This window comes from Pan troglodytes, chromosome 1, assembly GCF_028858775.2.
Source record: "Pan troglodytes isolate AG18354 chromosome 1, NHGRI_mPanTro3-v2.0_pri, whole genome shotgun sequence".
Lineage (NCBI taxonomy): Eukaryota > Metazoa > Chordata > Mammalia > Primates > Hominidae > Pan > Pan troglodytes.
The window spans coordinates 99,673,715-99,699,576 of record NC_072398.2 but is presented as its reverse complement, the minus strand read 5'-3'; the positions used below and the strand labels follow the sequence as shown (position 1 = coordinate 99,699,576).

General features: G+C 40.3%; 1 long non-coding RNA gene and 1 pseudogene across 1 annotated transcript in view; one reads left to right on the top strand and one right to left on the bottom strand.

Annotated features, from left to right (window-relative positions):
• The first annotated feature begins 106 nt into the window (after window positions 1–106).
• Window positions 107–9,090, top strand: LOC101058025 (profilin-1-like; annotated as a pseudogene).
• Window positions 9,091–12,710: 3,620 nt separating this feature from the next.
• LOC134808797 (uncharacterized) overlaps window positions 12,711–25,862 on the bottom strand; it is a 28,323-nt gene continuing 15,171 nt past the window's right edge. Inside the window, exons 2-4 of the long non-coding RNA XR_010152576.1 lie at window positions 23,984–24,255; window positions 19,284–19,382; window positions 12,711–14,757 (exon numbers count right to left, since the gene is read on the bottom strand). This is a non-coding gene — a long non-coding RNA (uncharacterized LOC134808797). The remainder of the gene's footprint in view (window positions 14,758–19,283; window positions 19,383–23,983; window positions 24,256–25,862) is intronic.

Sequence of the window (25,862 nt, the reverse complement as noted above, 5' to 3'; positions counted from 1 at the left end):
GACGTTTGTGGCAGAAGAGGTGGAGCCAGGGACTGGGGAGAAGAAACCCAAACACATGATGGGTTAAAAACTGGTGAAATCCAATAGGTTTAATCAGGACTGAGGGATGTCAGTAACTGAAATTGAGAAAAATGTGATCACTCCCCACAGCACTTTAGGATCCTTCACCACAAAAACAAGGTTTGAGGTGCCTGAACTCAGAGCTGAAGGCACTGCCAGTAGCTCAGACTCTGACAAAAGTAAGGAATATTGTGGCCAGCGTGCCAGGTAACCGTCTGCAGTTGCAATAACAGAATTAGAAGATAGGGGTGTCATGGAATCTTAGGAGCTCTGCGTTGCAATTGCCCAGGCTTTGCTGAAACTCAGGCACCCTGGTCTCACCTGAGGGTCACCACCAATGGGGATTATTCCTTCAGCATTCACTCTCAGTATTCGTGTACCCCTGTGACAATGCCACAGACCCATCTCTTTCCCAATACATCTAAGCATATTCCTCACTGTTTATCTCTTGTCTGTACAACATCATCAAGGCAGAAACAGTTTCCCAACAGGTTACATTTTCTTAATGGTAGTCACGAAGTCACCCCACCTGCTCTAAGTTAAAACAGAACTTAAGGCTTTTCCACAAGTCTAAGGTATCAAACTTTTAGCTTGCCCTGATGTCCTCTGGGTCTTCTGCAGTTTTTTCTGTATCCACTAGAAAGTGAATGAATAATTCATTTTTTAAAAATGTTTTCTTTCCTGTCTTGGTATTCTTCTTGCTGCATCCCATTGTTATGTTGATTCCTTTTTTTCTTACTGGGGCACCATCTTGGCTTTTCATTACACTCTAGACAAGTATGACATCCCTACATCCAAAACTCTTCCTCTGTGTGGGGTGATTTGTTTTTTAATGTCACTGAACACTACATTTTATACTTGTCACTTATGGATGTCATTCTAGTGCCACAAGAGCTCTTTTCAAGGTATCAAGTGATCAAAATCATTTACATAGGGATCTCCTGAAAACATGTGTGACCATCTATCTTGGGAATTTTTGTAAACTGATGCTATTTTGTTGTTTCCATTTTGTTTTCCCATATACTGAAAAGAACAGGGCCACGAGCAGTTCTTATGGAATATGGTTTGATATATTTTGTTGAGTTGGACTAATACCATTGATTTTTGGTTGCATTCCACTAACAGAACATGGCAAGATCAAGGTTATGGTCAGGGTTGCTTGCTGATCCTCACTGTTGCTGTGCAGTAGAAGGTGAGTTTGAGGTGAAAGGCCTGAGTAGGAAAGAGTGATCCCCTGAACCACCTCCTCACTTTCTCAGCTTTCATCCCACCTAGGTTTTGTGAGCCTGGAACTTGGGAGAATGTTCTGTAGCCCAGGTCTCCTAAGATTGGCTGCTGGACTTGCCTGAGTTGAGGATGCAGTGGGTGTGAACCTGGGCTGCCCAGCATTCATGTGGAAGTGAAGGAAGGAGGACTGGATCAATCCCATTTGAAAGCATCCCTCCCTGCAGCCCGCACCATCCTCCAATGACACTGTGAGGACACTGCTTTGAGATGTATCAAAGGCTTTAAGTCAATGTATTTTCTGGGGTCTGGGAGACCTGACATTCTGTTTCAGAATGAAAATCTGTCAGGTTTATTCATTTTACAAATGATAAAACTGCAAGTTCACAAAGTTACATGGCTTACATGAGGTCACACAAAGATGAGTTTTCAGCACTGCCAATAAAAGCAATCACAATAATTATTCAGTAATTATTCATAGAATCCATATAATTCGTAAACATTCACATAATTATTTAGTAATTATTCATTGACCAATTCATACAAGGCATTTTGCTCAAAACTGTGCTCATATTTGGACATTGTATCTTCATCATAATCCTTAAGGTAATGCTATTATCCGTAAGTAACAGGTAAGAAACCTGAAGAAGAGGAATAGCAAATCATGTATTTGGCTGTATTTCCATTTTTTGGTTTTTGTGATGCTGGAAGAATGACCAGAATGAGTCACGGGAAGAGTATTCATTCCTGTATTATTTTCCAGGACAGAGGTGTGCCCTCCTAGAGTACTGGGGCCAAAATTCAGAAGTGTCTGCAACCTTGCTTTAACAGTATGGGAAATAACCTCTATCACCTGGAATTTCCCTGGAACTTTGGAATATACAAGAGAAGTATGAGATTTGGGTCTTCCTTTGGCTGTGTTTAATTCACTCTTCTATGGAATACCAATGATTCTCACTAAGACTTCTGCCTTTTTATAACCACAATGTCTGTTATGGAGAAGATTTTATACTTTGCTCTATTTAGAAAGAATAAATATGAGCAATGGTTTAGGTTTTAGGTCCTGGACTTAATATTTTTCTGATTTCTGTTTTGAGATTAAATTCTCATGTAAATAGAAAAATACTTATTATTTCTTTTAAGGCCAAGTTTGTTATTAGTTCAAGTTTTCAAAAATGAAGCACAAACTTTTGATTTTATCTTTGTCTGTCCCCATCAGTGCCACTCATTGTCTATCAGTATGACCTGGACTTGCCCCTGCACTTAACCTCATCCTGCTGAGCCATCTCCAAGCACTGTCCAATTCCATCAGTGATTCTGGCTCCTCCCAAGGCTCCCTGAAATGGATGCAGGGATCAGGACATCAGACACATTCCAGACACAAAGGCAACCCAGACTGTAGAGCAGGCAGCTGTGTTCCCACTACCCTAATGTTCCAGTGATGTCCTAAAACTGAAAGGAACACTTTCCCTTTTTAGGGGTCTGTTCTTCATGTCTCAATGCCTCTGGTCTAGTGAACACAACTGTTCTGTAAGTGAAAAAACTTGCTAAATTTCTGGTTTCTTGTTAGGTGGCTAGAATAGGTTTATAAGACTTCCTTACTTACCCATGACTGCTGAAGTTTGAATTCTTAGCAGTATGATTCTTTTTCTTGTAAGATGAGCAGTTTAGGAAAGATAGGCCATGTTGCTGTGCAAAAAGAGGTAAACTTAATTTCTACTCAAAGCATGCTTGAATTTGAAGCTAGGGCTTCCATTCTTCCAAAGTTGGACTGTCACTGCCTCAGGCATGTGTCCCGAAGGGCTTGTGTCTCTGCTGTACTCAAAATAAAGTTTAAATGGAGCCCAGCAAGCCAGATCTCCTTTAGTTCTAGGTTCCCACAACAGTTTCTCCTCTGCTTTAGAGACTGCATTGAAAATATTCTTGTTCTGCTGTTGTGTTTTGGCTTTGGAATGATGTGATGCAGCTCAGTGGGTCCTACGTCCAAGTTGATCAGAGTAAGAAACACCTGGGAAAGTCAGTGCAAATACAAGTTCATTGTCCTCCTTGCAGGGATTTGGATTCAGAGGGCTCAGGTGAGGCCTGGAATGTGTCTGTTAACAGGACTCAGATGTGCAGTCAATTTGGGGACCCACTGATAGCATCGACCTTACAGTTTATGGGATGATTCTTTCTGTTTTGCTGATGAAAAAACTGAGGCACAGAGAGTCTGTAACTTTCCCAAGTTCCCCTTGCTGTAAGTCCTGGAGCCAGATCTCAGGTGGAGCAGCCTCTTCCCCATCACCTTCCCACATTTTCAGCTGGGTCAGTTCTTTCCAAGTACGTGTTTCTCTCCCCTATACCTCATTTCTGAAAAAAGGAAAACTTCTAGAATGTAACTTCTTTCATCTAATACATTTCCTCACAACTTGCTGCCAGCATCATATTCTGGCCACTTATTATTAAAGTGAGATGCCTTTTTTTTTTTTTTTTTTTTTTTTTGAGACAGGGTCTTGCTCTGTCATCCAGGTTGGAGTTGGTGATTATAGATCACTGCAACCTCGAACTCCTGGGCTCAAGCAATCCTCCTGCCTCAGCTTTCCAAGTAGTTGGAACTCTAGGCACACACCACCATTTCTGGCTAATTTTTTATTTTTCATAGAGACAAGGTCTTGCTGTGTTGCTCAGGCTGGTTTTGAACTTCTGGCCTCAAGTGATCCTCCCACCTAGGCCTCCAAAAGTGCTGGGATTACAGGAGTGAGTCACCAAGCCTGGCCCCTGAAATGCTTTTTTTTTTTATTTTTTTTTTTAATGAAAATACAGGACATGGAGATGTGGAAAGACACCTTGCTTTATTACTGTTGTTATTATTATTATTTCTACAGTATAATTCATATATCACAAAATTCACCATTTTTAAGCATACATTTCAGTGTCTTTTACCATATTTCAAAGTCTCACAACCATCACCACTACCTAATTCCAGAATATTTTCATAATGCCAAAAGCATGCCTGTATGGGCAGTCACTCTCCAATTCCCCCCTTCTTGCGGTCTCAGACAACCACTAATCTACTTTTTCAATATACAGATGCACTTGTTCTGGGCACTTCCTCTATATGGAATAACAAAGTGTGGCATTTTGCATCTGGTTCTTAGCATATTGTTCTCAAGCTTCATCCTGTTTAGCCTGTTTAACTTTTTTATGGCCAAATAATATTCCACTATATGGTTATACGACATTTTGTTTATTCATCAACTGATAGTGCTTTAAGATGTTTCCCCTTTTTAACTCTTATGAATAATGCTGCCATCAACACCTTTGTACATGTTTTTGAGGGAACACCTGTTTTTCATTTTCTTGGTTGTAAACCTAGGAGTGCAATTGCTACATCATATGTCACTTTATGTTTAACTTTTTTTATGTTTAACCTTTTGAGGAACTCACACACTGTTTACCAACTTCAGTAGCTATGCCATTTTACATTCCCAATAGTAATATATGAGAATTCCATATTCTCCATAACTTTCCAAACATGTGTTTTCTTTATTTTTTTCCTAAGTCATACTAGTGGGTGTGAAGTGGTATCTCATTTTGGTTTAAAATTACATTTTCCTAATGAAAAACATTGAACATCTTTGCACGTGCTTCTTGGCCATTTGTGTGTTTCCTTTAGAGAAACCTCTACTCACAGCTTTTTTCCCATTGTTAAATTTGGTTGTCATTTATTGCTCAGTTATATGAATTTCTTATATACTCTAGGTACTAGACCCGTGTTAAATACATAATTTGGAAATAGTTCTCCCATTGTGTGGATTATCTTTTCACTTCCTTGACAGTGTCCTTTGAAGCATATAAGATTTTTATTTTAATGAAGTCCATTCATCTATTTTTGGGTTGTTTGTGCCTACTTAAAAAATGTCTAATCCAAAGTCACAAAGATTTGTGCCTATGTTTTCTTACAAGACATCATTTTTAGAATGAGAAATTTCCTTGGTTTTAGTGGAGGGCAGACATTGTTTATGCCTCCTGTCCATTACCGATGTTTCTCCTGATTGTTATTCATATGCTCACCACCCCTCCATGGAGCATCCCACGGCCTGTAACAGAGCTCTGGGGACTGATATCCTTCCACTGACTTTGGAGCTGGTGAGAGCCCTGGTCATGTGATTCAGCTTAGCCTTAACCCGACCCAGTTGCACATATTCCTCAGGGCCTTCAGAGTTGAAGTCGAGAGGCTCTCTGAGAACGCTTGCCAGCCCTTGCTGTTTTAAGGCTGGAGCAAACTTCCTCCATCTATTCCAGACAGAGGGGACTGCAGGGGTAGGAGTCAGTCAAGACATCTCTGGTGTTAGAAAGTAGAGCTGTTTCAGGGTTTGGGGAAGATTGTTCAATTAAACTAGGTCCTCTTTGTTTTTACTGTATGTGTGACTTCTTTCTACAAACAAAGGAAGAATATTTATGTTAGAACATTTTATCTATTCTTTGTCAATTGTTTGTCTACAATTTTAATGTGGATAAAGGAGAGCTCAGTGTAAATATATTCTTAAAAACTAATTATGGTTCATGTCCACTACCATGCGATCATATTTAAATCTATGAACTATCCTGTTACTTAGGTATTATCCTGCTCCTGATGAGAAAACAAACTCAGAAAGATTGCAAAATTTCCCTAGGTCACAAAACCAGTGAGGAGAGGAATAAGAATTAGAAACCAGTTCCTTTTGGCCTTCAAAGCTAACCATATACCATTAGATCAAACTGATTTACATACTTTTGCTGGAATTAGTCTCAGAGTTCATGGTTCTCGCTTGATTTTCCAAAGGAAACTGTGCCACTTTAATATCATTTCAAACTTTGAAATTTAAACTCTTTTTTATTATACTTTTTTGTCTTTGTTCTGTTCCATTTCTTTTGATTTCTTCTCAACGGATCCCTCTTATTTATATGCTAAATATTTGTTACCTATTTTCTGTCAATTTTCACATTTTTGAATGTTTGTTTTCTCTCTGTTGTATGCTAACAGTTCTTCATTGAGATATAATTTGCATAGAGAATACTGCAAAAAACCTAAAGGTACAGCTTTATAAATTTTAATATAATTATACATTGTATAATAACACCCAGTTAAAGACAGAGAACATTTTCCCCCATGCCACAAGGCTCTTATGTGGTCCTTGCCAGTCAATACTCATCCCCCAAATGAAGAATATATTCTGAATGTTGTCACTGCCTTAGTCCCTTTGTGTTGCTGGAAAGGAACACCAGTGACTGGGTAATTTATAAAGAAAAGAGGTACATTTTGCTCATGGCTCTACAGGCTGCACAAGAAGCATGGCACCTGCATCTGCTCCTGATGAGGGCCTGAGGCTGCTTCCACTTGCAGCAGGTGAAAAGGAACCAGTGTGTGCAGAGATCATATGGTGAGAGAGGAAGCAAAAGAAAGTGAATAAGGTGAGAGGCACTTTTTAATAACCAGCTCCTACAGGAACTAAGAGAGTGAGAATTCACTCACTACCTTCTCCCAGGGTGGGGATTAATCTATTCATGAGGGATCCACTCCCGTGACCTAAACACCTCCCATTAACCCCCACCTCCAACACTGGGGACCACATTTAAACATGTGATTTGGAAGGGACCAATATTTAAACTATAGAAGCCGCCAGAGATTAATTTTGCTTATTCATGTGCTTCATGAAAATGAATCATTTTGGCCAGTCCTGGTGGTTCACGCCTGTAATTCCAAGACTGCGAGGCTGAGGCGGGCAGATCACCTGAGGTCAGGAGTTCAAGACCAGCATGGCCAACATGGCAAAACCCTGTCTCTACTGAAAATACAAAAATTAGCCAGGCGTGGTGGCAGGTATCTTTAATCCCTGCTACTTGGGAGGCTGAGGCAGGGAAAGTTTGTTGAACCTGGGAGGCGGAGCCAAGATCGTGACACTGCACTCCAGCCTGGGGGACAGAGTGAGACTCCATCTCAAAAAAATTAAAAAATGGAATCGTTTAGTATGTTCTCTTGTTTTGACTTCTCTTACTCAGGTGGTTATATATGCCACTAGTTTGTTTGATTGTTTTTCCCTCGTTTCATTTTGTTTTGGCCAAGTAATATCCTATTGATTGTATGATTGTCACACAATTTGATATCCATTTTTCTGATGGGAGACAGGTTTACTTGTTGGCTGCTGTGCATAAGTAACTATGAATATTCTCATACAATTATTTCTGTGAAGATACATACTTATTTTCCAGGGTATCTATAGCTAGGGATAGAGTTGCTTGGTGAATGTGTAGAAAATGGGCACAGAGTTTTGCAAAGTAATTGTATTATTTTACATTTCTATGAAAGATGTAGGCCATTTCCCGTTGCTCTACATTCCCACACACTTAATATTTTCAGCCTTTTATATATAGCCATTCTACAATTGTGTAGTGATATCCTGTTTTGGTTTTCTCAGGCCTAATGTTCATTTAGATATCTTCTTATGGAAAATATCTTCTCAAATTTTTATGTTCGTTGATATACTGGGGTGTTTGTCATTTTCTTTGTAATCTATAGCCATTCTTTATATATTTTGAATGAGTCCATTTATATATACTTTTTTTTGCTATATTACATTGCAAATAATTATTCCTGGTCTACAGATAGCTTTTAAGTTGTTAATCAACAACATAATAAGTAGAAGGTTTTTAAAAATGAAGTGCAATTCACTTGATTTCTTATTGTGGTGAGTGCTACAGTATCTAGTCTAAGAAATATTTTCCTATGTCAAGTTCATGAAACTATTTCCTATTTTTCCTTTACAGGATTTCTAATTTTAACTTTCACATCTTAAGTTAATTTCAATGTATGATGGAGAATGGTTGTTAATATTAACTTTTTAAAACAACAAATATTATTTCACTCAAAACCATTTTACTTAAAAGTCTTTCATTTCCCCAATGAAGGGCATTGGTGTCTTTGTTTTTAAAACATTTAGAAGTGGCAGTGCGAGCATGCTCTCACTCATGAGTGGGAATTGAACAATGAGAACACTCGGACACAGGGCGGGGAACATCACACACCAGGGCCTGTCATGGGATGTGGGGCTAGAGGAGGGATAGCATTAGCAGAAATATTTAATGTAAATGATGAGTTAATGGGTGCAGCAAACTAACAATGGCAAATGTACACCTATGTAACAAACCTGCACGTTGTGCACATGTACCCTAGAACTTAAAGTATAATAAATAAATGAATAAATATATATATATTTTTAAAAGAGTGGCAGTGCGAGGGCTGCTGCACAGCTAGCAGAGCCGTGGTGAGGACGGCAGGCGCCTGCCCCGAGCTCTCCGCCTCCGCTGCCCGCCAGCCCAGGCGGCCCCAGCAGCAGTGACCAGAGGAGCCCCTGCAGCAACGCAATGGCCAGGTGGATGCCTCCATCTACAGCCTTGTGGCGGATGGGACCTGTTAGGACATCACCATCATGGGCAACAAGGACTTGAACTGGGCTGCAGTCTCAGGGAAAACCTTCGCCAACATCACCCCAGCTGAGGTTGGTGTCCTGGTTGGCAAAGACTGGTCAAGCTTTTTCGTGAATGGGCTGACACTTGGGGGCCAGAAATATACTGTTGTCCCGGACTCACTGCTGCAGGATGGGGAATTGACCGTGGGTCTTCATATGAAGAGCATCAGTGGAGCCCCACCTTCAGTGTCACCATCACCATGACTGCCAAGACGCCAGGACTGCTGATGGGCAAAGAAGGAGTCCACGGTAGTTTCACCATTTCATAACAAAGAAATGTTATGAAATGGCCTCCCACCTTCAGCGTTCCCAATACTGACCTCCTTTGTTCCTTCCCCTCCACTGCTTCCCACAGCTTTGCCCCACTTTCCTTCTCATACATACACCATTTTAATTTCGGGGACCATTACCCCACACACCTTATTGCTGCCAAAACAACATGGGCTGGGGGCCAGGGATAGATGGGCAGACACCTTCCCCTACCTATATCCCTCTTGTGTGTGGTTGGAAAACTTTTTTCTTTTGAGGAATTTTTTAGGAATAAAAAAGATTCTACTAAAAAAATAAATAACTATACATATGTTTGAATGTATAGTTTGAATCTGTATTCTTTTACTTTGATATATTTATGAATACTTACAACAGTACTACCATTTTTAAATTACTTTAAAATCAGGTTTGAAATCTAGCAGAGAAAGTGCTCCAACTTATTGCTTCTTTAAGACCAACTTGCCTATTATAGGTTCTTTGATTTTCAAATACATTTTGAAATTAGCTTTTAAATTTCTCTAAAATCTCCTACTAGAAATATTAATCAGAATTGTGTTGATGTAATATGCTAACAAAACTGAGTCTTCCAATCAATGAACATGATATCCATTTCTCTATTTAGTCTTCTTTAATTTTTCTAACCAATTGCTTTTAGGGGCCTTGTGCCTGCTTCATTGCATGTATTCTTAAGCATGGAATGATTCCGGCTATTAATCTCTATTTAATGTTTTATTGAATTTCATTTTCTAGCTGCTAATTGCTAGTATGGAGAAATTAAGATGATGAAATCAACTTTATAAAGGTTTAATTTAGGTACAACAGACTGCACCACTTTAAAATGCATAATTCAATGCATGTTTACAAACGTATACACTAATGGAACTACTGCCACAACCAAGATAGAGGAATTTATGCCCCAAAGTTTCTTGTACCCCTCTGCAGTTCATCAGTCTTTCAACCCTCGTGCCCAAGGAACCGTTGTCACTTCAGGTCCGTTTCCATTTTTAACCATTTTCTATAAATGAAATAATACCTGCGTTCTTTTGTATCTGCCTTCTTTCATGCATCAATGTAATTTTAAAATCCATCCAGATGAGTATTTTCATCAATAGTTAATGCCTTGTAATTGCTGAGTAGTATTCCTTCATGTGGCTGTACCATGTTTGTTTATACTTTCACTTGTTATTGGACATTTCTATCATTCCATGTTTGGGCTATTATGAAGAAACTATCATGAGCATCCATACGTGACAGGCCAGGTCTCACTAACACAGGCCTCCCTAACAATTGTTTCCGTACCGACTGAGTGGTTCAGTTAAATATTAAGAGGAAGGAGAAAAAAAAAGCCAGTGCCCTTATACAAAGGCTGGAATGTAACAAAAGCCCACCAAGAGTTTTGCCTAGGCTTTTCCTGGACCTTAAAGCATGACAAAATAACGAAGGCATTCTTAACAGGAGTCGTTTAGTATGAAACAAGTTTTATTGGGGGTCTGAAGAAACTCCCCAGGCCTCCAGAAACAAGTTTATTGGAGGTCTGAAGAAACTCCCCAAACCTCTGTGATTTAGCAGGAGACAAGATAAGGGTCCCCAGCACCTAGACCCATTTAGATTAAGTGAATTTACTGAGGCTCCAGAGGAAGGTCTTCAGGACTCAGACCTTAGTTATAGATTAAAAGAAGTTAATCACTTATGTATTTACAGGAATGCACACTTCCACATACACATATAGCTTAGAAGGTATATGCTCAGGAAAACTTTGTAATTTTGAGTTGGTCTGGTGATAATTTCCAGGCCTTTTCCCTGTAACCAGTTGCAGAAGTAAAAATTCTCTTCCTCCCCAGTTCATCAGCATCTTGTTACTGGGACACAAGAAATAGCAGCCCGCCCCTCAGTTTGGTCTGGAAACAGACATACAGATCATTGTGCAGACACAGTGTGTAAATTCCTAGGAATGGAATGACTGTCCATCTCATTGGTATATGTTTAACCTTTAAGAAACTGTTAGATTTTCAGTCATACCATTTTTCATTCTTACAAGTATAAGACTTCCAAGTGCTTTAATCCTCACCAATATGTGCTATTTTCAGCATTTTTAATTTTAGCCATTCTCATGGATATGTACTGGTATCTCATTGTTGTATTGATTGATCTCCCTGATGACTAAACAGTAGAGCATCTTTTTCTATGTTAATTGACCATTCATGTATCTTCTTTTCTGAAGTATCTATTCAAGTCTTTTGAGAAATTGTTTCATTGTGCTGTTTATCTTATCAGACTGCAATATATATAGTATATATGTATAGCATATATAGTATATATATCGTGTATATATATACTATATATAGTGTATATAGTATATATATAGTGTATATATATAGTATACATATAGTGTATATATATAGTATATATATAGTATATATATAGTATATATATAGTGTATATATATAGTATATATATGTGTGTGTGTATATTATATATATACACTTTTAAAAAGACCTTTGTTGGAGATATATATATCTCCTATATTGTGGCTTCTTTTTATGTTCTCTTAATGTTCCCTATTAGGAGAACAATAGATAATCTTCAAAAAGGTGAATATATATATATATACACACATATATGTGTGAGTGTGTGTGGGTGGGTGGGTATGTACACATATATATATGTCCTAAGAATCATTAATTAGACATATATGTGAGTATCTATTTCTGGATTCTCTCTTCTCTTCCACTGGTATATATTGTATTTTTTTTTCAACAAAACACATGATCTTGATTTTCATAGCTGTAGAGTAATTCTGGAAATAGGTAGTGAATTCATTCACCATTATTCTTTTATAATATTGCTCTTTTATTACTCTTGATCATTGACATTACCATATAAATGCTAGAATCAGCTTGTAAATTTCTACCAAAATGCTGCTTGGAATTTTTACTAGAATTGCATTGGATCTGGAGATCAATTCATGAAGAACTGACTTTTTAAACATAACAACTCTTCTGATCCATGACAAGGTTTATCTCCCCACTAATTTAGTTCTTTCATAATTTCTCAAAGCAATTTTTTTGTAGTTTTTGGTGTACTGGCCTTACATAGATTTTGTTGACTTTCTTTTTTTTTTTTTTTTTTTTTTTTTTTTTTTGAGACAGAATCTCACTCTGTTACCCAAGCTGGAGTGCAGTGATGTGATCTTGGTTCACCGTAACCTCTGTCTCCCAGGTTCAAGTGATCCTCCTGCCTCAGCCTCCCAAGTAGCTGGGACTACAGGCACATGCCACCATGCCCAGCTAATTTTTTGTAGTTTTAGTAGAGACAGGGTTTCACTGTGTTAGGCAAGATGGTCTCAATCTCCTGACCTCATGATCTGCCCACCTCAGCTTCCCAAAGTGCTGAGATTACAGGTGTGAGCCACCACACCCAGCCTGTTGAATTTATTTATAACCACAACATGTATTTAGATGTTACTTTAAATGAAATTGTATTTTTATTTCATTTTCCAAATGCTCACTGCTAATATACAGAAATACAAAAGACTACTTATATTGAGCTTATATTTTGCAACACTACCAAACTCACTAATTAGTTTTGGTAGATTTTTGTAGATTTCTAGGATTGTTAACACATATAGACATTATCCGTGAATAAAGACAGCTTCAATTCTTTATTTTCAACCTTTTCAATACTTTTATTTATTTTTCTTACTTTATTGCATTGATTTAGAGCTCCAGTATAATGCTGAATTGAAAGAGTAACAATAGATATTCTACTTTTTTCTCTGATTTAATGGAAAAGCATTCAATCTTATGCCATTTAATATAATGTTACCTGTGGGTTTTTCAAATCTGCCCTTAATGGGGTTGGAAGTGTTGCCTTCTGTTCTTATCATGCTGAGAGTTTTCTGGGGTTTGTTTTTATAAATCATGAAAAAAGTTTTCAATTTTGCCAAATGCTTTTACTGTGTATGATGAGGCAATCATACAGTTTTTCTCTTTTGCCCTGATAATATATAAAATTATACTTTTTAAATATAAAAAAGATTTCTTGAATCAAGCTAGGACAGTTTTTTTAATTATAAACTTTTAACAAATATATTGAAATATAACTTACATGCAATTGAGATGCATTAAAGTGTATAATCACTAAAGTGTATAATTAAAGTGTATAATTTTAAGAGTTTGAGCACAGTATGCATGAGCCAAAAAGAAAGGACAGAAAATACTAAGTATGTCTCAGCATATGTGGTCTATCTTGGTGAATGTTCTATGTGAGTTTGAGAAGAGTTATTTGTTAGCTGTTCTTAGATGTATTTTGCTTAAATGTCGACTTGGCTAACTTGTGTCATTGATTGTGTGAATTAATTTTGTTCTAGTGGGCATTAAAATTACTGTCTGATCACATTGGACTTATGTGGACTTGGTTTATGTTTTATTACAGTGGATTCATGGAAAGCCAACAGCATTTCCCAAGACTCTCTAATTTGGTAGGACTCAATCACCAATCCATCCCTTTGTGGATGTTGTCAGGGTTTGGTTTTAGGCTTTACTAGGGCTGGTCTAGAATAGGCCTTATTGTAAAGTGTGACACTTATTCCTAAAGCACAGCCTTTCTAGTGTCTCAATTGGATACCTGGATGCTAATGAGGTGTGCATGAGTTCTTCCCACCCTGGATGGCAGGAACTCCATCATCCATTCCCCAACCCTCTTCCACCACAAGTACTTCTGGTCCAAACTCAACTTTATAGCAGCCACTCCTATGTTAAATCTGTTAGTCTTTTTCTTGTGCAGGTACAGTCCAGTCCTTGATAAGTATGCACATGGAACCCCACATGGACTTCGAGAGCTGCCCCTCTGAACAGCTGTCTCCTATTGGTGCCCTGCCCTGCAGATTGGAATTTCTTCAGTGGCCTTGAACTCTGATCTCTGCCTTCTCAGCTCAGTGGGGATGCCCTGCTCTGAGAGGACTCTAGCCTACTGTGCAGCTGCTGAGAAATTCTCCCCAGACAAAAACTAGGAAATCATGGGGCTTCCACCTTAAGTTTCCTGTTGTACTGCCTGTTGTTCACTGTCTGAAAACAATTTTATGTTTGTTTATGGAGGCAGTCTGATATGATTTATTCTAACAGATAGAAGTAGAAATCTGTTATAGTCTTTTAATTACTGTGTCTTTATAGTATTATGGTAGACAGAATCCTAAGATGAGCTGCAGTGATCTTTGCTCTTATATAATCACTTCTTCCTAAGTGTAGACAAAGCCAGCGATGAGATATCACTCCTGTGATTGTGTTACAATTTATGGCAAAAACGTTAGCAGATGTAATCGAGATCCCAAATCAGTCGAATCTAAGACAGGGAGATATCTTATGAGCTTGACCTAAAGAAGGTGAGTTCCTTGGAGGGACTGAGGTCTTCCTGGAGAAATGTGAAGTGCAGGAGGGTTTCCAGGCAGGGTGATTCTCCTCTGCTGGATGGAGAAAGCATGCAGTGGGAACGTGGGAGGCCTCTAGGAGCAGCAAGAGGTCCCTGGCTGACAGCCAGCAAGAAAACAGAGATCTCAGTCCTGCAGTCACAAGGAACTGAACTCAGCTGACAACCTGAGGAAACTTGAGAGGAAGTTCTTCCCCAGACCCTCCAGAAAGAAACCCAGCCTAATTTCAGCCTGTGAGGCCCTGAGAAGAAGACTCAGCTAATCCAGGCCTGAACTTCTGATCTGTGGACACTGCAAGAAAGTAAATCATTGTTATTGTAACCCTCTAAAGCTTGCAGTAATTTGGTATGCAGCAATAGAAAATTAATAAAATTAAAATGGAGAAGACTTTGGAGTGGGGACAAGAATGAAATGGTGGGAGAGGGATGCCTGTATGCTGAGATGGTTGATGCCTGTATGGTTGAATTGGGTCTACCATTCCTCATCTAATTAGCTATGGTCTATTAAGGTGCATAGCTATACATGAATATTGGTACTAGGTGAATCCAGAGGAATAAGATATTGCATTCTTGAGAGTAGATGAGAACACCCTGAATTGGTGGTCACCGTATCATATGTCATATATCAGGTCCCTCTGGGAAGACCAGAGGAAGATTTACAGGATACACTAGTGACAACATTGAAGGCTTCTTTCTTCCCCAAAGGGACCCAACCTCCCCTCAGTCAAGACGTTCCAAGTCTCTGAACTGGATGCCAGGTTATAAATTCCCACTATACCGACTCCATCAAGCTTCTGTCCTCAGAACTAGAGTTTATCAGTAAAAGATAGACTCATGGGAGTCTAGGCATTTATTCTCTTATTTTATATAAATCAGCTAATGTGCATGAACAAAACAGACTTTGAAGAAAGAAAGTCACAGTTACCACAGGAAAACAGCTTCGACATCCTCATGAGTCATCATGGGTGTTCCATTGGGAGGACTTGATATGAGGCTTTCCTCCTCATGGGTTAGTACAGATCTGGGGGAAATGTCATCAAGTACTCGATTCAGAGTGTAGCAGCTGGGGCTGTTGATTCGTTAGGCCTCCTGCAGCTGGAGATGCAAGTAGTGCATTTTCAGGGCCACCACAGGTGCCCTTAGGCTAGCATTCTTCAGAGCCAGAATCCAAAAAGCCACAGAAGCTCTGAGTATTTCCCTTTCCTCGATCACCCACATAAATGGCTTCAGGTCCTTCTGGGGAAGGCCTGGAGGAAGATTTACAGCATACACTTGTGGCAGCATTGAAGGCTTCACTCTTCCTCAAGGGATCCAATCTCCTCTCTGTCAAGAATCTCCAGGTATCTGAACTGGATGCCAGGTCATAAATTCCTACTATGGTCTCTGTCCTCAGAACTAGAGCTTTTCTAATTATTACATACATTGATTTCTTAGTAGATTTCCCATCCATTACATTCCCAGACACCTCACGATGATTAGTAATCACCACAGATCCCTGCCTCTCAAGGAAATTCCTCCCACCTTGTTTCTAGATGGCCGAGTACCACTGCCTGTCCTCTACTCTTCCAGAACCCTATTGTTCTCCCTGACAGCAGGGAGGGCAAATCCATGCAGCATCTCCCGCCATGACCTCCAGCCTGCAGAGGTGAGGTGCCATAGGACCTTTACACGCATGCCACTGTTCCCCTCACCTGTGCATTTCTTAATGCCTTGGCGAGGAGAATGTCCCTGGATCTTCATTGGTGGGAGCTAAAGGAACAAAGGTAAATAATGCTATGAGACCCACTGAGAATTGGGGCTGTGGAAAAGTGGCCACTGAAGTAAGACAGATGAAGCTATTGTCAGATACTCAGTGCCAGAGCAGGGAGGGAGAGGAAAGAAATACAGACCTCACCTGCCTCTCACTTCCAGGCTCCATCAGGTGCCCCTCATTGCTAAACCTAACTAGAAGTGTGCATGCAGGGGAGCCAGGGATGCATTTTAGAAGGGTAAGCCCTGAGTGGCATAAGACAGGATGGAAATGAGTGGAGAGTGGATCTGTGGGAAGGAGGAGGGGATGTTATTGGGAAACAAAAGGAGAATACTAGCTAATAATGCTAGGTGACACTAATATTCCAAAGTCTGTGCTCATATTCAGAAAAGAAAGTTCAGCAGAAAGCACTAAACTAGGAGTCAAGATATTATATTTTCAACTGTTGTTCCAACAGCCATATTATAAAGGACCAGTTTATTTCGTGCCTTTCTAATTTGACCTAAAGTGCCAGGTGGCATTGGGGCTGGCACAGCCTTGCTCAATTATGTGTTGAAGAGTACACAGAGACTGCCAGGCTGAGGGAAGATGAAAAAGAATAGAAGAGATGCTCTCAGGGAACAAGAGACCACACAGCCCCAGAGTCAGGGGCAGCATCAGCCACTGTTGGCTGCTCATTTCCCGGACAGAGCCCACAAGCCTCAGCCATGCTTTGCTTCTGCAAGATGCTTATTCACCTTTTCAATAAACCTGCCTGAATTTAAGCTGATAGGGGTTTATTTCTCCTTCATCATAAATGAAATTTTTCACCACAACAATCTCCAGTGAATTGTGGGCACAGCAGGCAATCCCTGCTTCTGTTCCACTATCTCCCCTGTAGGTTGAAAAGGAGGAGGTATTGAATTACCTCCAAATGTTCCTCTCGCTCTGATATTCTGTGATTCTGGTTTCTTTTCAGCTACTTTGTTTTTGGAAGCATGTATCCTAAGGCATCCAGCTGAACAACCTTTGTCTACTGTGTCCAGGCATTCCTGGTGGTATTTCAGACAAGACTCTCTGGGATTGCTGCACTCACAACCACTGAAACAATTCTATGACCATCCATTTCATGGCTACATGTTTGCTCATTTTGTGTGTTCATAAAGGGAGGGGACAGACAGCAAACATGCATGTTACAAATTGTATCATCTTAAAAAGGAAACAAGGCAACACTTTGCAATAAAACCTTAAGATGCATTAAATTTAAGCCTAATGCAATAAAGAATGCCCATAAAATTCTTATCTAAAGAATGCTTAGAAAATTGTTGAACAAGGGACATCATCATTTAAAGTGATATGAAGAAACCTTCTTAGCTAAGCATATGGGCTAGATTAGAGAGAAAATAAAGGACCCATCTCTTCCCTGGAAAAACTACTGATAGCATCTTTCAAAAAGCTCTCTGTGATTGAGGATGCACCTTGATCTATAGGCTCACATTTGGTCGCAACTGGCAGCTACTTCTTGGCATTGACATTGCATTCCCAACTAGTAAATCTTTCCAAGATCTGAGTTTCTGCAGATATGATATTATTTTTTTTGACCATCCTTATCCTCAAAGGCTACCAAAAAGGAACAAAGATTTTATTTACCTCTCCAAGGGAAAAGGTTTTACCAATGAGACACTTTCTTACCATGACCCCAGGGCCCCCTATGCCCTGTTCACTTGAGTGCCCTGTGTGGCCTGACAGAAGCTCATGCTGGTCACAGGATTTGTTACATAATTAACCTCCTTCCTGAATCCCAACTTCATGGTGGTGGTGATGACAGGTGTCCTGTATCCCAGGCTCATGTCCCTGAAGTCACCAGCCTGTCTCCAGTTAGAAAAAATTACATGTATATAGCGAGGTCTCTTTGGAAGTAGCAAAAGCTTTCTCACCTTCATACATTAATGGTTGGAATGTACAATAGTATAAACACTTTGGGAAAAAATGTCTGGCATATTCTTACAGAACTAAACAACTACCTATTCTATGACTCAGTAATTCCTAAGCATTTATCCAAGAGAAATTAAAACATATGCCCAGAAAATGATTTATACAAGAATGTTCATAGCAGTTTTATTCACAATAGGAAAAACTGGAAACATTCAAGTATCTGTCAATACAAGAATGGATCAATAAACTTTGACACATTCATTCCATGGAATGGCTAAAGGAACAAACTGTTGACACACAAAACAACATGGATGAATCTCAAAAACATTTTGAGTGCAACAGGAGCCACACACAAAAGAGTGTGAGAAAAAAGATAAACAATAATGGTTTCAAGAAATGCAGAGCAGAGAGCCCGGAGGCAAAGACCCACAGGATGGCAGGTCAGTCCCAGGCTGTGGATCCTAATTAAGAAACTCCTGCTGGATTTTGTCCAGCTCCATTTGCAAACTATTTTAGGTCAGTGACTTCCTTATCCCCTCCATGTTCCCTCATTTTGAACTAGAATCACTGTAGTTGTTATTCTATGTCTGTCCCATCATTTCAAATGAGGGGCAGATAAGCTGTTTGTTCAGTTTCACAGGTCAAAGGAGGTAAGGGAATTATGTCAAGGATCTGTACTCAGAGAAGGTAGGAGCTTGAGAAGGACTCCATGAGTTATTATTGGTTGATGATGGAAAAGAGAGGTAAGGAGGAAAGCAGGTGGCCTCTGGAGTCAGAGTGTCTCCCAGCTGACAGTCAGCAAAGACAAAGGGCCCTCAGTCCCCCAGAAACAAGAATAGGAAGGCCTTCAGTATCTGTAGTGAACTTGGAAAAATAGCTTGAGCTCTAGAAAAAAATACAGCCAGCCCATTCCTGGATTTTAGCTTCACATGACTCTCATCAGAGAATCCAGCTGCTTCATTCCAGACTTCTGTGGTTTCAAACCACTGGTTTGTGGTAATGTGATAATAGGCAGCAAGAGAAAACTAGTACAGGTGCCTGTCTCTCCTCTTGAATTTCAATTTTAGATACATGGATGCTAACCCCTCTAAGAGAAAAAAATTCAATCAATCAATCAATCAATGAAAGAACTACAGTAAAAATATTGCCCTCACCTTTATGTGGCTGTTCCAGAGCCCTTGCCACCTGAAGAAGACATTGAGGGCTATTTCAGGCATGCGAAGAGTGTGGCTTTACTGTTATCAGTCACATTTCTGAAAGAATAAAAATGGTTCAGTTCAAGCCATGGCTCATGTCTGTAATCCTAGCACTTTGGGAGGCCAAGGCAAGTGAATCACTTGAGGTCTAGAGTTAGAGACCAACTTGGCCAATTGGAGAAACCTTGTCTCTACAAAAATACAAAAATTGCCCAGGTGTGGTGGCAGGTGCCTGTAATCCCAGCTACTCAAGAGGCTGAGGCAGGAGAATCACTTGAACCCAGGAGGTGGAGGTTGCAGTGAGCTGAGATCGCGCCATTGTATTCCATCCTGAGGAACAGAGCAAAAACTCCATCTCAAAATAAATAAATGAATAAATAAAAAATAAAGATGGTTCATTACTTAACTCCACATATTATTATATGAAAATGTATCACCTCAATTTTAATAGCAGATTTTTTAAAATTCCTTTTCTTGTGCTCACCAGACAAGGTTTGGTAGCAAATACCAGTCACCAGCACAGATGAACCAATTCAAGGAGAGCCATAAACATGACTAATATTATGTTCCCCCAAAAATCATCCCTAGAATGCAATCTCCTCTCTACTTGTCCCAAAACGAACATAATAGTCCACTATATAAAGTCCCAAACACAGGAAAATGTAAATACAATGAAGTCTGTTTTCCAAATATTTATTCTATTCAGACCCAGTCATGGGTACCAGGGATTAGGAAATGACTACAAAGAGGTTCAAAGGAATTTGGGAAGTGACAAAATATGCTAAAGTAGAACTCTGCTGATGGCTGCACAATTCGATAAATCAACTTAAATCATTGAGTTGTACATTGACAATGGGTGACTTTTATAACAAGTAATTCTTTAAATGAACTTTTGGGTTTCTATTCCAACATGGAAAGAGCTAGGCAGTCATGACTTGTCCTCACAGCTAGAAAAAAGCTGAATGAACTGAAAGTCAACCCTTCTAGGGTGGACCAGAGAATTGAGGTCACAGGGAAAACTGCCACCTGAAAAATGAGAAAGACAGGCTAACACACAAGGAGTCACAGCTCACAGGGAAGAGAAGCTACTGGGGACAGCAAGTGGGAGGAGCACTTAAATGGTATTGACAGATTACTAGAAGCTCAGGGTGGCCTGGCTAGAGCACTGAAAACTCCTTGAAAACCAACTAAGGGGGAATATCACACATTTCCAAGTTTTACTACAATGATCTCAACTAGGTTCTCATCATGAAGTTCAGAAAAACTCCCTGAAGTTTGGCACTACCAACTTCAGGGCTTATATTAAGCTACAGTAGCCCAAATAGGGTGAAGTTGGTGAAAAGAGAAAACACACACAAATAGATCCATGGAAAAGAATACAGAGCCCAGAAACAGACCTACACACAGTCCACTGATCTTCCATGAAGGTTTAGAGACAATTTAAAACAGCAAAGATAGCCTTTCCAACTAGTGGTGCTAGAACAGCTGGACAACCACATGCAAATGTATATATATAGATAGATCCAGGTATGCATGTTCTACCCTTTATAAAATAAATCTTACATGTAAATGTAAGGTGCAAAACCATAAGAATCCTAGGAGATAACATAGGAGAAAAATCTCGGGGATCTTGGGTTTGATGATGGCTTCTTAGATACAAAACCAAAAGCACAATCTACTAATGAAAAAAAATTAAGTTGAGCCTCATTAAAATTAAAAACTTCTGCTCTGTGAAAGACACTGTTAAGAGAATGCAAAAAGCAAGTCACAGACTGGCAGAAAATATTTACAAAATAATCTGATGGAAAAACTGCTGTCCAAAATATATGAAGAATTCTGAGAACTAAACAACACAAAGCAAAAAAAAAAAAAAAGTAGGTGAAAGATCTGAACACCTCATTAATAAGATATACAGATGGCAAATAAGCATATGAAAAAGATGCTCAAAATCATTTGTCGTGAGGGAATTGCACATTAAAACAGCAATGAGATATCACTGTAAACCTATTAGAATGGCTAAAATGCAAAAAGGTGAACACACCAAATGCTGTCAAAGATGAGGAGCAACCAGAACTCTCCATAGCTAGTGGAAATCAAAAGAGTACAGTCACTCTGGAAAAGTTAAGTTCCCTCAAAATCCTGCACATAAGTACTTAGAGCAATTTTACTCATAATTGCCAAAACTTGGAAGTACCCAAGATGTCTTCCACCAAGTGAATTAATAAACAAACTGTGTTGTAGCCATACAATGAAATCTGATTCAGTGATTTTTAAAACACAAGCTATCAAGCCATGAAAAGACATGGAGGAACTTAAAGTACATAATGCTAGAAAGAAGTCAGTCTGGAAACCTGCATACTGTACGATTCCAACTCTAGGACAGTCTTGGAAAGTCAAAAAGATAGAAATAGTAAAATGATGAGTGGTTGTCAGGGATGGAGGAGAGGAGGAGGCATGAAATGGTGAAGCACAGGGAATTTTCAGCAGTGAAACTATTTTGCATGATGCTGTATTGGGGATTTAGGACATTACATAATTGCCAAAACCCATAATCTGTGAAACTCAAAGAATTAACTGTAACGTAAACTATGGACTTTAGTTGATAATGATGTATCAACAGTGGTTCATAAATTGTAACGAATGGGCTACACTAATACAACATACTAATAGGGGAAATTGTGTGCTGGAGGACAGGGGAGCCTAGGAGAACTCTCTGTACTATCCACTCCATCTTTCTGTAAACCTAGAACTGTTCTAAAAAATAATGTCTATTAATTTTTTTAATTAGGATGCAGCAGCCCCATATCAAGGTTTTGGTGGCATCCTGTTATTGTGTGGTTAGTACTTGGCATTGAAGTGCACCAACCTGGAGTCAGAGCAGTTGGAGATTTCAATGCCTGTGCCATTTACCTCTAACCCTGGGGAGCCCCCAGAATACAGCTAGCAGATCAGTTAGGTAGAAGCAGCCTCAGCAATCTAGACAGTGCAGGCTTCTGGTAAGGACAGGTACAAACCATCTGGGTGGGCAGAACTTGATGAAGACTAGGAACCACTGAGACTCAGCAGCTGCCCCAGTGGCACCCACAAATCAAAGGAGGGGGCTGGAAGGAGCTCAGGGCTACACAATGAGCTCCCTGCCTGCAAGACAGAAGCAGCTCCAGAGATTTTGGTAAATAATGTAGGTTTCAGTACAGTGTGGTCTATTCAAAAAAGTAGAACAAAAAGGAAAGAAAAAGAGACAGCATGAGAGAGAGAGAAAGAAAGAGGAAAGAAGAAAGGAAGAAAGGAAAGAATAGAGGGAGGGAGGAAAGGAAGAAGGAAGGAAGGGAGGGAGGGAGGGTGGGTGGGCAGGAGGGAGGGAAAGAATAAAGAGAGAGAGAGTTGGAGGGAAGTAGGGAAGGAAGGAAGGAAAGAAGGAAGGAAGGAAGGAAATTAACAAATTTACATGAAGATGAGAACATCCAGGGGAACTTACACCACCAATATTTTCCATTAACAGGAACACGCTAACTAGTTATTAGAGAGAGACACACTACTGTGAAACCATATACTGTTTCCATGGGGTACAACACCTTCCTCCTCCTCTGAAACACATACTGTCTCTGGCCCACTGTTGCCAGAGACACTGAGTCTTATCTTTGGATAAGTTCTGGTGCCCACAGGAATGAGATGAGATGGTGGACTCCAGAACACCAGGCCATGACCTTTCCTGCTGCTCCTTGTCCACTCCAGAAGCTATCCAGCTGCAGTTGGGGGCCTCAGCCCCTGGGTCTGACATAATCCATTTGCCATTCTCACTGGACTTCTCTCCTTGCACTGGTTCCCACTCCTCCAGGACCCAGTGGGTGACCACGTGAGAAGGACATAAACAGGCTATGTCCCTTTCTTTCTCCCCCTCTCAATGCCTGCAGTGGTGGGTTCCATTGGGTAGTGACCTGAGATTTACTCATTATGGGGCCTCTAGCCCAGACCAGGGCCTGGTACCTAATAGTCACCCCATGAATGCCCAGTGAAAGAAGGTGTCCACCACAAGGTCCTGGGGAACCAAGAATTCCACCGTGGCCCATAAATTCTAAGTCCTACAGGATTCTGGAATTGGAGATGGGAAAGGCCTTCAAAAGTGGCCACTCTTTTAACCTGTTATACTGGCAACTGAGCCATGTTTCCCCATCCTGGACACATCTAGAGGGCACTGCCTAAAACCAGACACATCTCCCCACCCAGGACAGAGCAGGGGCCTTAGTCTGGGGGATGTGGGTGGACAGGGAGGGGGTGAGCCACAAAAGCTGAAGAGGAGAAAGCAGGTGAAAGGGTACAGCAGGGTGGAAACACAGAGGAATGGAGGCAGAGAATGGGGGTTGAGAGGGGAAGAGACAGGAGAGGGATGCAGATCTAGCTACTAAGGAAAAGTCCTGGAGAGAACACTGTCCTCTCCTGAAGTAAAATCACTTTCACCTGACCACAGCACTGCAGGTTGAGGGCGGCACAGGCTGTGAATATTTGTTCATTCATTTAACAAATATTTATTTAATATCAGTTTCATGCCAGGCAAGGCCCTGAGATGTTTAGGGACCTTGGCATCTTCCCTTTACGTCTGAGTCATAATAGAAAGAGGGCCCTCTGACCCCATCAAGCTGGCAATGCCTCAGGATTTTTACCTGTTGGATCTAGCAGCTCTTCATGTCGGCCCACACCATGTGAGGCTGCTCTTGGTGCACTGAATGAGGAAGTTTCTACGTCAGTGCCTCGGAGAGTCCACTGGAAGCCCTGGACAGTGGGAGTCGGTGGCACCCCAAGGGTGGCGGCCAAGAGCACACAGCACTGAAGCTCCAGACACCCTCAGGAGGACGGTAAGGGACAATCAGCTGGTGAGAGCCTGGGTCACCAGGAACCTTTGCCTGGGTCTAAATAGGATTTGCCTTCAGATTGCCTATGAAATAAAAGAAAGAAATCAAGGTTAACATTGAGATTTGGGGCTTCAGCAACTTGAAGGATGGAGCTGCCATTTACAGAGACTGGGAAGACCCAGGGAGGAGCAGGTTGAAAGGTGATGGGGAACTAGAGTTGGTTGGGTTTCTGTCATATGTAATCAACAGTCTTGACCACCTGTAATCCTAGCACTTTGGGAAGCCAAGACGGGTGGATCATGAAGTCAGGAGATCGAGACCATCCTGCCTAACACAGTGAAACCCCGTCTCTACTAAAAATATAAAAAATTAGCCGGGTGTGTTGGCAGGTGCCTGTAGTCCCACCTACTTGGGAGGCTGAGGCAGGAGAATGGCATGAACCCAGGAGGCGGAGGTTGCAGTGAGCCGAGATCTCTTGTCACTGCACTCCAGGCTGGGTGACAGAGTGAGATTCCATCTCAAAAAAAAAAAAAAAAAAGTCCTGACCAGCCTGGGCAACATAGTAAGACCCCGTCTCTGAAAATAAAAAATGAAAAATTAGCCGAGCCTGGTGGTGCACACTTGTAGTCTCAGCTACTCCGGAGTCTGAGGCAGGAGGATTCCCTGAGCCTTGAGTTAGAGGTTACTGAGCTATGATGACACCACTGCACTCCAGCCTGCGGGGAAAAAATAGAGTCCTGACTAAATACTTGAGTAGCCAGGGAAGTTTTCACAAAGTATTTGAGGCAGATCTTAGTGAACAAGAATTTGATTATTTCTGTTAGGGAATTAAGAGAGTGTGGGTGTAGTTGCTTAATGCTTATTGAACTATCTTTGGAATCTCATCTATTGGTCTATCTGGTCTATCTGTACATGTATATTCTATACACTGTCTCACTGAGCTTTCACTAGGTTATGCTACAGTAACAAAAGCCCCAAAATCTTAGCAGCTACACATACAAAGGTTTATTTTTCATTGACATATACCTTTTTGGCAGGTTGACTATGATTCTGCTCTATACAAGCTATTTTATTTGTTAGACGGTGAAAACTGTCATACCTGGAGATTGTTGAATATGGTATTAGTATGTTATTCATTCATTCATTTAACAGATATTTATTCGATATCTGTTTCATGCCAGGCAAGGTCAAATACTGAGAATACAGTGGTGAATAAAAGAGACAAAATCTCTAATTTCCAGGAGCTTATGTTGAAAATGAGATTGAACACATACAAAATAATCATAATAACAATAATGAATACTATATTTACAAATAATAGCTGTAAGACATTTTAGCACCTGTTTTAAATTAGAAAAAATATAAAAATTATTAAAACTAAAATGGCCAGATATGATGGCTCACACCTGTAATCCCAACACTTTGGGATGCCAAGGTGGGAGAATCAACTGAGCCCAGGAGTTTGAATCTAGTCTGGGCACGATAGGAAGACCACGTCTACAAAAAATAAAAAATTAGCTGGGCACGGTTGTGCATGCCTATAATCCCAGCACTCTGGGAGGCTGAAGCAAGCAGACTACTTGAGCCCAAGAGTTCAAGACCAACCTGGGAAACATGTTGAATCCCCATCTCTACAAAAAATACAAAAATTAGCCAGGCATGACAGCACATGCCTATAGTCACAGCTACT